This window comes from Rattus norvegicus, chromosome 10 (assembly GCF_021556685.1).
Source record: "Rattus norvegicus strain SHRSP/BbbUtx chromosome 10, alternate assembly SHRSP_T2T, whole genome shotgun sequence".
NCBI classification, from domain to species: domain Eukaryota; kingdom Metazoa; phylum Chordata; class Mammalia; order Rodentia; family Muridae; genus Rattus; species Rattus norvegicus.
The window spans coordinates 43315814-43327022 of record NC_141543.1 but is presented as its reverse complement, the minus strand read 5'-3'; positions in this window follow the sequence as shown (position 1 = coordinate 43327022).

Here is an 11209-nt window from a genome sequence, read left to right as displayed (position 1 = left end):
ATATTCCTGACCTCTGTGGGAGCACAGTAAGTGCCTTCGCATATGCAGATAGGGCTTTCTAGAACATCCTTTCTCTGTGAGCCCATTTTCCTTTCTCAGCAGTCCTGGGAACTCTTATGGAGAGCATACGGTCCCCTTTGAAGAAAATGAGTCTCCAAGAGAAGAAAGGATTGCTTCATATTTAAGATCTCTGGGGTGGGGAGGGGGCAGGAATAGGTGCTAGGACCAGAAGCTTTGGGTTTCTGAGGAGGGAAACTGTATAGGGAAGAACACAGCCAGTTGTCAGCTGCTCAGACGGCATCCGTGTCTGGGGTGGGCTTGGGGCTGCTATGCTAGGCCTGCTTCTTGCCAGGGTTTGGATTTTCTGCACCAGAAAAGGCTTTAATCAGCAACCAAGAAGTCTCTGTTAATTGGCTGACTCTACAGCAGGCTTCCTGGAAAGGGTCTTCCATGGGGGCCTTCTACAACTCCTGTGCACGGGGGTGTGGGGGTGTAGGTGGGGTTACCTGAACATGGGGTCACATTGGACCATATATATATATATATACATATATATATATTTGATTTTGTGTGTGGTTCATGCACTGTGGTACAAATGAGGGACAATTTGCATGAAGTGATTCTCTTTCTGTTATGTGGGTACTGGGATCAAGCTTAGGTCTTCAGCCTTTACTTGCTGACCCATCTTGACAGCCAACTTTCATCTATTTATCTGTTTATCATTTAAAATTCGCATCTTTTTTTGGATATTTTCTAGAGATAATATTTTGTTGGACTAGAGAAGTCCAAGACAGGGTTTCTCTGTGTAGCCCTGGCTGTCCTGAAATTTGCTCTGTAGACCAGGCTGGCCTCAAACTCAGAGAATCAGAGATCTGTTTGCCTCTGCTTCCTCAGTGCTGGGATTAAAGGTGTGAATCACTGTACCCAGCTGAGGTTTTTTTTTTTTTTAAGACCACATCTTAAGTAGCCCAGGCTGGCCTTGAACTCCTGATTCTTTCCTTCCATCCACACCAAGTGCTGTGGTCACATTTGCCTGGCCAAATTTACCTTCTGATGTTCTGTTTGATGTAGCCAGCTTAACGTCAAATTCCTGCTCTTCTTGCCTCAGCCTCCCAGGGTATTGGGGTTACAGAGGTGTGCCACCACACCTGGCTTGCTTTTATTATTTTTGAATTAGTTTATTTAATAGCTTTCTTTGTTTTTCTTACCCTAATACTAACAATACATGTCACTTTTAGCCAGGGGGCAATTGTTTGGCTTCTAGTTTAACTGTCACATGCTTTGAGGCAGACTCCCAGTGTCTGGGAGGACTTGTCATTTCGAGGGCAGAGGTGCCTTCCTCACCCCACACCCACCCTGAGACCTATCTGACTAAAGGGAGAAGTCTTTAGACATGAGAAGGAAAGACCCTATCTTGTTCCTCTGTGGGAAGTGGGAACCACTTTCCTCTACTTGTTAGTGTCCTCCTGGATGGTTTCACAGGCTTTGAGGGACACAGAGACACTCGCTTCCCATCTAGTAAGTCAAAGAAAGTAAGGCCCAGGAAATAGGGTCCAGGCAGGGCTGTGGCTTATATGCATGGAGATTGAGAGGCTCCTTAGGGTGGTCGGTGGTGGGAGAGGTGGGTTGACTCTGCAGAGTGAGGGGCCAGAAGCCGTGGAGGTCACGAGGACCCTCCTTCTGGGCATCTCTTCAGTGTTGATTGCTTCCAGGTACTTTGGAACAGCTGAAGGACCAGTTTCAAGTTCCTGAGCTAGAGAACAAGCCTTGGAAATTTGGAGTGGTGATGTACTTCTTTAATCCTAGCATGTGGGAGGCAGAGGCAAATGAATTTGAGGCCTGCCTTATCTCCATCATAAGTTCAAAGTTAGCTAGTGCTACATAGAGAGACCATAAAACAAAGACAAAACATTCACACCTCCCCAAGTTAAAAATAAATAAAAATCCCCCACCCCCAAGCAAGCTTTGGGAAGCAAGTGTAATAGTGACAGATACTGTCATGGAGTTTGTATCACCCTTAGATTAGCCTCATTGACTTCTGGTGGAAGATTAAAAACTATACAAATAATTTTAATGGATGTGATTCATTCCACAATTATTTAAAAAAATGATCATCGTGAGAACAGCTATTAATTAGCAAATAGCTCTAGAAAAAATTTTTCGATAGTTTTGGGAGGTACCGTTAATAACCCGTTACGCTATGTCTGGAGGTCAAATCACCATGTCATGTCAGAGCATAGATTTATGGCTCTGTTGATAATCATTTGAAAATAATTAAGAATGTGCTGTGCATCTGGCTGGGCAGATTTGAGGCACACACAGAAAAAAGGCCATCTAACTGCGTTCCAGCAGGGATGGATCACTTCCAGATAAAATGGAGATCAAAGCTTTTTTAACATCCATTTGGCCAAGTTGTAGTTTTTCCATGATTCCTGATAGTGGTCAGCTTTTCCTCTCTTTCATAGTCTTCTTGAAGTTCAGAGGAAACTCACAAATCATCAGGGAGTCCTAACCTTGACTAGGGATTTTAGAGAGTCTATTTGTTCCTGGCAGAAATAATTTTTTTCTACCTGACTTTGCCTTTCTTCAGAGTGACAGCCAGTGGGAGCATCTCCGGTCTTTCTTCTAAGGGAGACCTTCTCTTTTCTTTGGCAAAGTTGTGCTTGGATCTCTCTTGGGTCCACAGCCTTCTTGACTCCCAGGAAACTTGTCTGCTAGGGCATGTAGACTGTTGGAGAAAGTCTTAGTCACACTGTTCTATTGCTGTAAAGAGACACCGTGACCAAGAAAACTCTTACAAAAGAAGGCATCTAACTGGGGCTAGCTTACAGTTTTAGAAGGTTAATCCACTATCATCATGGTGGGGAGCATGGCAGCATGGAGGTGCTGGAGAAGTAGCAGAAAGTTCTACATTCTGACAAGGAGGCAACAGGAAGAGAAAGCTGCTAACTTGGGTTGGGCTTTTGAAACCTCAGAAAGACAGTTTCTCCAATAGGACCACACCTCCTGATCCTTCTCAAGGAGTGCCATACCCTGACGACTAAGGATCCAATATATGAGCCTAGGGGAACCATTCTTATTCAAACCACCACAGAGAGCAACCACCCCTCATAGAAACACTTTGAATTTTCTTGGGGAGGCAGAAGGAAGCTCACTGACTGTGTGTTCCAGACCTTTCACTCACATGATTACAGAGCTCTTTCCATACCTCCACTTGATGGCCAGTTCAGGGATTGTATCAAGCTTACCAGGGAAACCCAAGGCTGGAGAGAATCTTTAGGCCTCATCTACCATCTATGGCTACTTCTTTGGTGGGGTTTCCCGTTGCATTAGTTACTTCTCTGTTGCTGTGATAAAATATCATGACCAAAAGCAACTTATAAAAAAGAGTTTCTTTTGGCTTATGGTTCCAGTTGGAGAGACTTCATGATGGTAGGAAGGCAGGAGCTGGAAGCTCACTGCTCACATTTTCATCCACACACGGGAAGTAGGGAGAGAGAGAACAGGAAGTGTGGTGTGTTGGGAGCGATGCCCTTAAAACTCTCCATTATTGATGTTAATATTATAGTAAGAGTTAAGTATGACTAGGTTCGTGGAAAATCCCCAGTCAGCTGCAGAAAGTCTGGTGGTCAGGATGCCTAGTGATATGACAAACTTGTGACCTTTCTGACATCTTGTTGACATCAGCGGATTGACTGACCACAGGAGCCTGTGTCCTTGGCTTGCGTACATGTTTCCCACTTTCCCCTGCTCTCTGTTACCTCCCGCTATGGTATAAATTCAGCCTTGGGAAAAAATAAATTTGTTGCCTTGATCAGACTCTTGTCTTGGTGTCCTTTTTCATGTCTCTTGTCCCCCATTCTCTCCTAGGTGGTCCCCAACCTCCAATGACTTCCCTGCGGGCCAGGGCAGTGGTGAGGCTATAAACTCTCGAGGCCCACCCTCAATGACATACTTCCTCCAGCAAGGCTGCATCTCCTAAAGGTCTCATAATCTCCCCAAACAGTGTCATCAGCTGGGGAACAAGTGTTCAAACATCTGAGCCCTGGAGGAGATTTTAAAGTATCTTTTATTTGCCTCAGGTAAATGTCGTCTCTGAGGTTTACTGCCTCTATCTGCTAACCTAGGCCTTGTTCTAGAATCTTCTAACCTCTGTACAAGCTAATCTAGGCCTAGAATGTTGTCAGTCTCTGAGACTTACTGCTGAACAAGTTCACCTTTCTAGTTCGTTCTGATTTGGCAGGTTCAACTCAGCTGTTCTTGCTCAAACTCCTCTCCAAGCTGAGTTAGTCAATCTGGCTTCTCTCTCAGCCTCTGACTGAATTGCTCTGCTTTGCCTCAAACTAACTTTGGCAATACGTTCTAATCTCTCGGCTCCTTCTCACTCTCTGGCTCATTCTGTCTTCATCTGTCTCTCTCTGCAGCCTGTCTCTATACCACTGTCCTAGTAAAACTACCCCCTCCTCTCTCTGCCTCTGCTCCTCAAGTAGCCTCCCTTTCCCCTCTCTTCTCCTGAGAGTTGGGAGTATCCTGTTCTGTCAAATCTTTCTCTGATTCGCCACTTTGTCTGCCATTCAATTAGACATCACTTTCAAACACGGCTGCTTCCTTCTACAAACTAACTTTACATTCATTGTTTGGGGTTAAAGGTGTGTGCTAGGGCTGAGCCGCACCACCACAGGAAACAGGTTTTTCCAGTAAATAACACAATCTTGGGGTTCACAGTGTGATCAAATATCTTGCAACAGGAAGATTTCTCATTTCTTTACACATCCTCAAGGCAGGCTTGAAGATCTCTCAGGTGTTCCGGATACTTAACACCTGCCATATTTAGTGTAAGTAATACATAGCGTGTTCCAATTGCTCATATCAAGAAATGCATCTAAAGGAGAGAGCATGGTTTTCCCAGTCCCGCCAATCATAGTTCTCACCATGAGCACTCAGGTGTATCACTCTGAATTCCCTCATAACCAAGGAACTTATTTTTAGTGTAAGTTCTTTTTTTTTATAAGTTTTTTTAACTTTATTTATTTATTTATTTATTTATTTATTTATTTATTATGTATACATCATACAGCTTTCTGCCCTGCATGTATGCCTGCAGGCCAGAAGAGGGCACCAGACCTGATTATAGATGGTTGTGAGCCACCATGTGGTTGCTGGGAATTGAACTCAGGACCTCTGGAAGAGCAGACAGTGCTCTTAACCTCTGAGCCATCTCTCCAGCCCGTAAGTTCTTTTGAGACATATTTAAAAACATTTTTTTTTGAAGACAGAGTCTCCCTGTGTAGCCCTGGCTGTCCTGGAACTCAATATATAGACCAGACTGGCCTTAAACTCAGAGATCCACCTGCCTCCGACTCCCAAGTGCTGGGATTAAAGGTGTGCACCACCAAGTCAGTCTTCATTTATTGGTCTTTGGTCTATTGTGCTATCTACCATTTAGCAATGGCTCATTGTCTGGCTGGTTGATTTTAGCCTCAGGACCTAATCTACAGAGTGAACATATCCACCTCTCACTGTTTCTGCTTGCTTTCCATCCCTCAGGTGGACCACAGCCCTTTCCCAGGACTCCCACCCTCTCCTGGCCCTGCCCTGTAGCTTGGTCTACACCCTGCAGGGTCAGTGCCCTCCAAAATGTAAACTGGGTCACATGCCTCTTGGCTCAAAACCCTCTGACAGCTTTCCTCCAACCAACATAAAAGTCGCAGCCCTCACCTAGCTTCAGGGCTCTCCCATGTCCCCTCTTGTCATCCTGCTCTATGTGTCCCCAACCCCATCTGCTCTGTTTCTGCTCGGTTGGCCTCCTTGCTGTTCTTTGAACTTGCTGGGCACACTGCTGCCTCAGGCCTTTGAACTTACTGTCCGTACAGCTTGGCAGATCCTTTCTAGAAAAGCTTGCATTCCTTTCTTTTTTTTTTCCTTCCTGAGTTTTGCTCACCTGCCTGGGAAGACCTTCTCTCCCCATCTGATTTCTTAGGATGACTTTTAAGAGCTACATACATATATCTCTCAAGTTAAAACCAGTGCTCATACTTATTGATGAATGGGCTAGAATATTCAAATTAAGGGGCTGGAGAGATGGCTCAGCTTTAAGAGCACAGGCTGTTCTGGCAGAGGCGCTGGGTTAGACGCTATTTGGTAGCTCACAACTGTTTGCAACTGCAGTGCAAACATCTTCTGGCCTTTGTGGACACTGCACATACATGTGTTGCACAGACGCACATGCACACGAAAACCCTTACAATACAGTAAAAATATTTCTTAATTAAAAAAAATTTAGGTATTCAAATTAAGCAAAGAAAAGGACAAATATATCTTTGTTTTTACTTGACTACTCTGTGCTGATAGATGAGAAAGAAAGAGGAGAAACTCAGGGCTGGAGGGCCTGGGTGGCCAGTGTTTGTCCAGGCATCTAACAAGCTGGGAAGGGAGAAGGTGCGGCGGACAGTGAGGGTTTGAACTAAGGATGTTGGAGGACATTGCTGATGGAAGAGGACAAGGTCTGGGGTGTGACTCTTAGTAGCAAGGTAGTTCTAGAATTCAGGGGTGCATGAAGTGAAGGTTGGGGTGCAGTGAAGGCTGCCTAAGAGGACTTTGAATGGAGAGGATGCTGAATTCTAGGTCCCCACACCCAAAATGAATGACTTTCCAGGCATTGGGTCACAGTGAGGAGAGAACTGGAGGTGGTGAAATGACAGAGCAGGATCCAGGGGTCAGATCCACTGGCTTTCCTAACCACCCCGAGGAAGCAGGCTGGAAAGCACCAAGTTTTATTCTGACAGGGGACAGAGGTTAACAGACAGAGGCACTCCATACTGTAGAAAAGAATCAACAGGTTCACATCAGCACTGGCTCAACAGGTACATGCTGCTGATGGTTTATGTGTTCAGAGTCAAGTTCTCCTCCATAGCCCAGGCGCTGCTGGAAGAGCGCACCATTGAACACAGCAGAAACTAACTGGACTCAGCATTTTCAAGAAGTACCTGAGTCTAGACATCCACAAGAGAAGCACTGATCTCAGAGGTCTCAGAACTGTGCCTGACTACACGACCAAGGAGATCGAGCTCTAGTGGGGACTGACTTGGCCTCCACCCCTCTTCTCCCCATATAATCTGCCAGCTGGAGATGCAATGGAAGACAGATTTCTAGGCTATTAACCTGCTGTCTTCTCAGACTGCTGGCTATCTTAGTAAAACGCACATTTAAGATTCAATTTCCATCTCTGCCTCCTGGCTCTTTATGAATGGCAGGAAATGCCAACCGAATTCCATGTTGAACCACGTGGAGAAGAAGACAGGAAGGCTTTTGAGTGGAGGCTGGAGACAGGGGAGAGACACTCAGTCTACAGAGGAGAGGTTCTAGACGGACTGTTGGATGGCTGAGATGTCAAGAAACTGTCCTGTATACCTAAAATAAAATTAAAATGAACAGTCACGTACATCCTTAAATGTATTTCTAGCATTTCGTGCTTACTATCTATCACTGTTTACTAATTTATGTGTAATGAACATCCAACTTGAGCCAAATACATTGATGTTTTCCTTCTATACACTTAGAGGTTCTCCTGTTATCTCGGGGTATGATGAGTCAGTCACCTGGCTTTCATGGGTACTCACATACATGTGACATATACACACAGGCACATACACATAAATACAAATAAACAGATCTTAAGAAAAAAAAAACCGGTCAGGTCTGATGACTCAAGACTTTAACCCCAGTTCTCAGGAGGCAGAGGCAAGCAGATTTCTGTGGGTTTGAGGCCAGCCTGGTCTTTGTAGTGAGTACCAGGCTAGCCAGGACCCTATATTGAAGATGCTGTCTCAAGACAAAAGCAAAAACCAAAAACAGATGACATGGAGTTGAAGTTGGATCAGGGAGGAGTTGGAGAGGGAGGTGAATTTTGTCAAGGTGCACTGTATGCATGTATGGAACTACTAAACATTTATTAAATAAAATCCTTGTATTCGTCGTTACCCCACCCCCTTTTCTCTTTCGGCTTTTTGAGACAGGGTTTCTCTGTGTAGTCCTGACCCTCCTGGAGCTCACTGTGTAGATCAGGCTGGCCTCTTGAACTCAGAGATCCACCTGCCTCTGCCTTCCAAGTGCTGGGCTTAAAGACATAGTTACTTTTCTATTGCTGTGATAAGACACCATAGCGAATGTAACTTATAGAAGGGAGGGTTTATTTGGGTTCCAGAGGGATAAGAGTCCATCACTGTCACAGAGGGGAAACAGGGCAGGCAGGAATGGTGGCTGGAAGAACTGAGAGCTCACCTTCTGAATGATGAGAAGCAGAGGGAGCAACTTGAAATGGCAAGAGTCTTTAAGCTCGCGAAGTCTGCCCTCAAGTGACATACTTCCTTTAGAAAGGCCATACCTTCTAAGCCTCCCTCAACAGCGCCACCAACTAGAAGCCAAGTGTCTTAGGGTTTCCATTACTGTGAACAGGCACCATGGCAACTCTTATTAAGGAAAACATTTAATTGGGTCTGGCTTACAGTCCAGAGGGTCAGTCCATCGTCATGGTGGGAAGCTTGGCAGCGTGCAGGCAGGCATGGTGCAGGCAGGCATGGTGCAGGCAGGCATGGTGCAGGCAGGCATGGTGCTGGAGAGGGAGCTGAGAGTCCTATATCCAGATCAGCAGGTGCGGGAAATGAATGCCACACTGGGCATGGCTTAAGCGTCTGAGACTTTAAAGCCCATCCCCTAGTGACACACTTCCTCCAACAAGGCCGTACCTGCTCCAATAAGGCTCCACTCCCTGACAGTTCCACTCCCTATGGCCCAGCATTCAAACACACGAGCCTATGGGGGCCATTCCTATTCAAACCGCTACACCCAATGTTCAAATGCCTGAGAATCTGGGGGGGACCCCAATACTCTCCTAAACCAATAAGGCATTTGTTGGGTGGTGGCACTGAGTTTAGTGTTCTCGGTGCATGAGCTTGGCTGGCTGAAGGGCTCATCTATCAGAGCCTTGCCGTCAGAGGAGCAAGTTACTGATGCGTGGCCATGAATCACAGGCGAGAGCTGCTCATAATTGCCTCCTATGTGTTTTCGGTTCTCAAATTTAAAACCATTTACTGCTGGGAACAGATGTTAAATCCAGGACGCTTGTCAATGGTTGGCTCCATAGACAAAAAAAGATGCTTAAAATTAGAAGGCTGATTGAATTTTAAGTACAGTGATCACAATGTTGGAAGGGAAATAATTGAAATGGTAAACAGTTTATTGTGGGAGACGGGAGTAAGAGAGGGAGAAGGAAGCTGAACTCGAATCTGTAAACTCGTGTGGAGTTCTAATAGCTGCTTTGCCACGATCGTTCTGCTAATTAATGCATAATTGTAATAGGAACTCTCTGGCAGCACTTACGTGTTAAGTGCCAAGTACGGTATTCATACGTTAGGTGATGAGTAGAGAAGCCACGAGGACTCAGTAATAATAATCACTCTTTCATACCGGGCACCTAGCATGTGCCAGATAGTGGACTTGAACTTTTGTAGGCCTCGGGATGGTTCTTCTCCAAGACCAGAAAGACCAGCAGCTGCTTTGCCCAGTTAGGAAAAATGTAGTCAAATTGTATAACATAAGGCTTACCATTTTAGACATGTGTGTATATAGGATCAGCGAGCGTGTGGTCTGCGTGTGTATGTGTGTGTGTATGTGTATGTTTGGTCAGTGTGCGTGTGTGGTCATAGTGTGTGTGTGGTCAATGTGTATATGAGGTCAGTAAGTGTGTGTGGACACTGTGTGTGTAGTCAGTGTATGTACGAGGTCAGTGTATGTATGTGGTTAGTATGTATGTGTGTGTATGTATGTATGTATATGGTCAGTATGTATGTGTGTGTGTATGTGTGTGTGTGTGTGTGTGTAGGCTGGAGGTTATTCTCAGGTGTTGTGCCTTAGGCTGCTGCCCATCTCTCTTTTTTTTTTCCAGTTTTTAAAACAAACTCTGTAGTCTTTTATTTTACACACAGTAGTGTTTTCCCTGCATATGTGTGTGTGTGTGTGTGTGTGTGTGTGTGTGCACCACATGTGTGCCCATTGAAGCTGAAGAGGCGCTGGTTCCTGGAACTAGAGTTACATACACTTGTTGGTATGAGGTGTCACATGGATGCTGGGAACACAACATAAGTTGTCTGCAAGAGCAGCTGGTGCCTTTAACCGTGTCACCATCTCTCTAGGCCCTCATACTGGTTTCCGAGTTAGGGTCTCACTGGGACGGGAGGCTTTCTGACTAGGCTATGCTGACAGGCCCGCTAGTTCAGGGCTCCTCCTGCAGGGCTAGGCTTACAAGTACAGCATCACACTCTTTCCCTCCAGCCCCTTAGGAGGCAGTGAGTGACTAATTAATAGATGACAGTCTAGGCTCCATCACTTCCCTGCTCTGTGATTTTGACGTGTGTCTTACTTCCCTCGGCCTCAGTTTTCTTGCCTGTGAATGGAGGCTAGCAATCCCATCCTCCTAAATAAAGCCAGCGCTTGCCACCTGGCCCCAGCAGCACGTGTGCTCGACATGAGGTCGAGCTGCAGACCCCGTAACAGTTATTACCGTTTTCATGAGAGCGGCTGCGGAGCAACCTCATGCTTGGCCCGTTGGCATTTCCTTATAGAAGGGGAGGGTTGTTAGACCTGAGACCGGCCGCTCACCCTTGCCAAGTCTCACTCCAGCTGTAAGTCATTCTGCCCCAGCTTCACGTGGCCTCGGGAGAGCACGGAGGATATTTAATGGGGGCAGGTGAAGCAGAAGGAAAATTGGGTGAAGCTTTGATGTGGTATGGCTGCTTTGGGTGACCCACGCTCTTGTAAGTAACCCCTGTAAGGTCCGAAGTTCACCAAACTAGTCTTGGATGGATTCATTACTTGGTTCGTTCTGGGTGCCCTATTTGGAGTGAACAGGTGCTTGTTTGTGTCTGTCTTGGGTACTTTTCTTTTGCTGGGGTAAAACACCGTGACCAAGGCAAGTCATAGAAGAATGAGTTTACTGGAGGCCTACAGTTTCAGAGGGTGAGTCCATGACGGTCACAACAGGGAACACGGCAGCAGGCAGGCAGCCGTGGTTTTGGAGTGGTAGCTTAGAGCTCACACAACCACAAGGCAGAGAGAGACAGACACTAGGAATGACTTGAGTCTTTTTTAAAAAAATATTTATTTATTATATATAAGTACACTGTAGCTGTCCTCAGACACACCATAGGAGGGC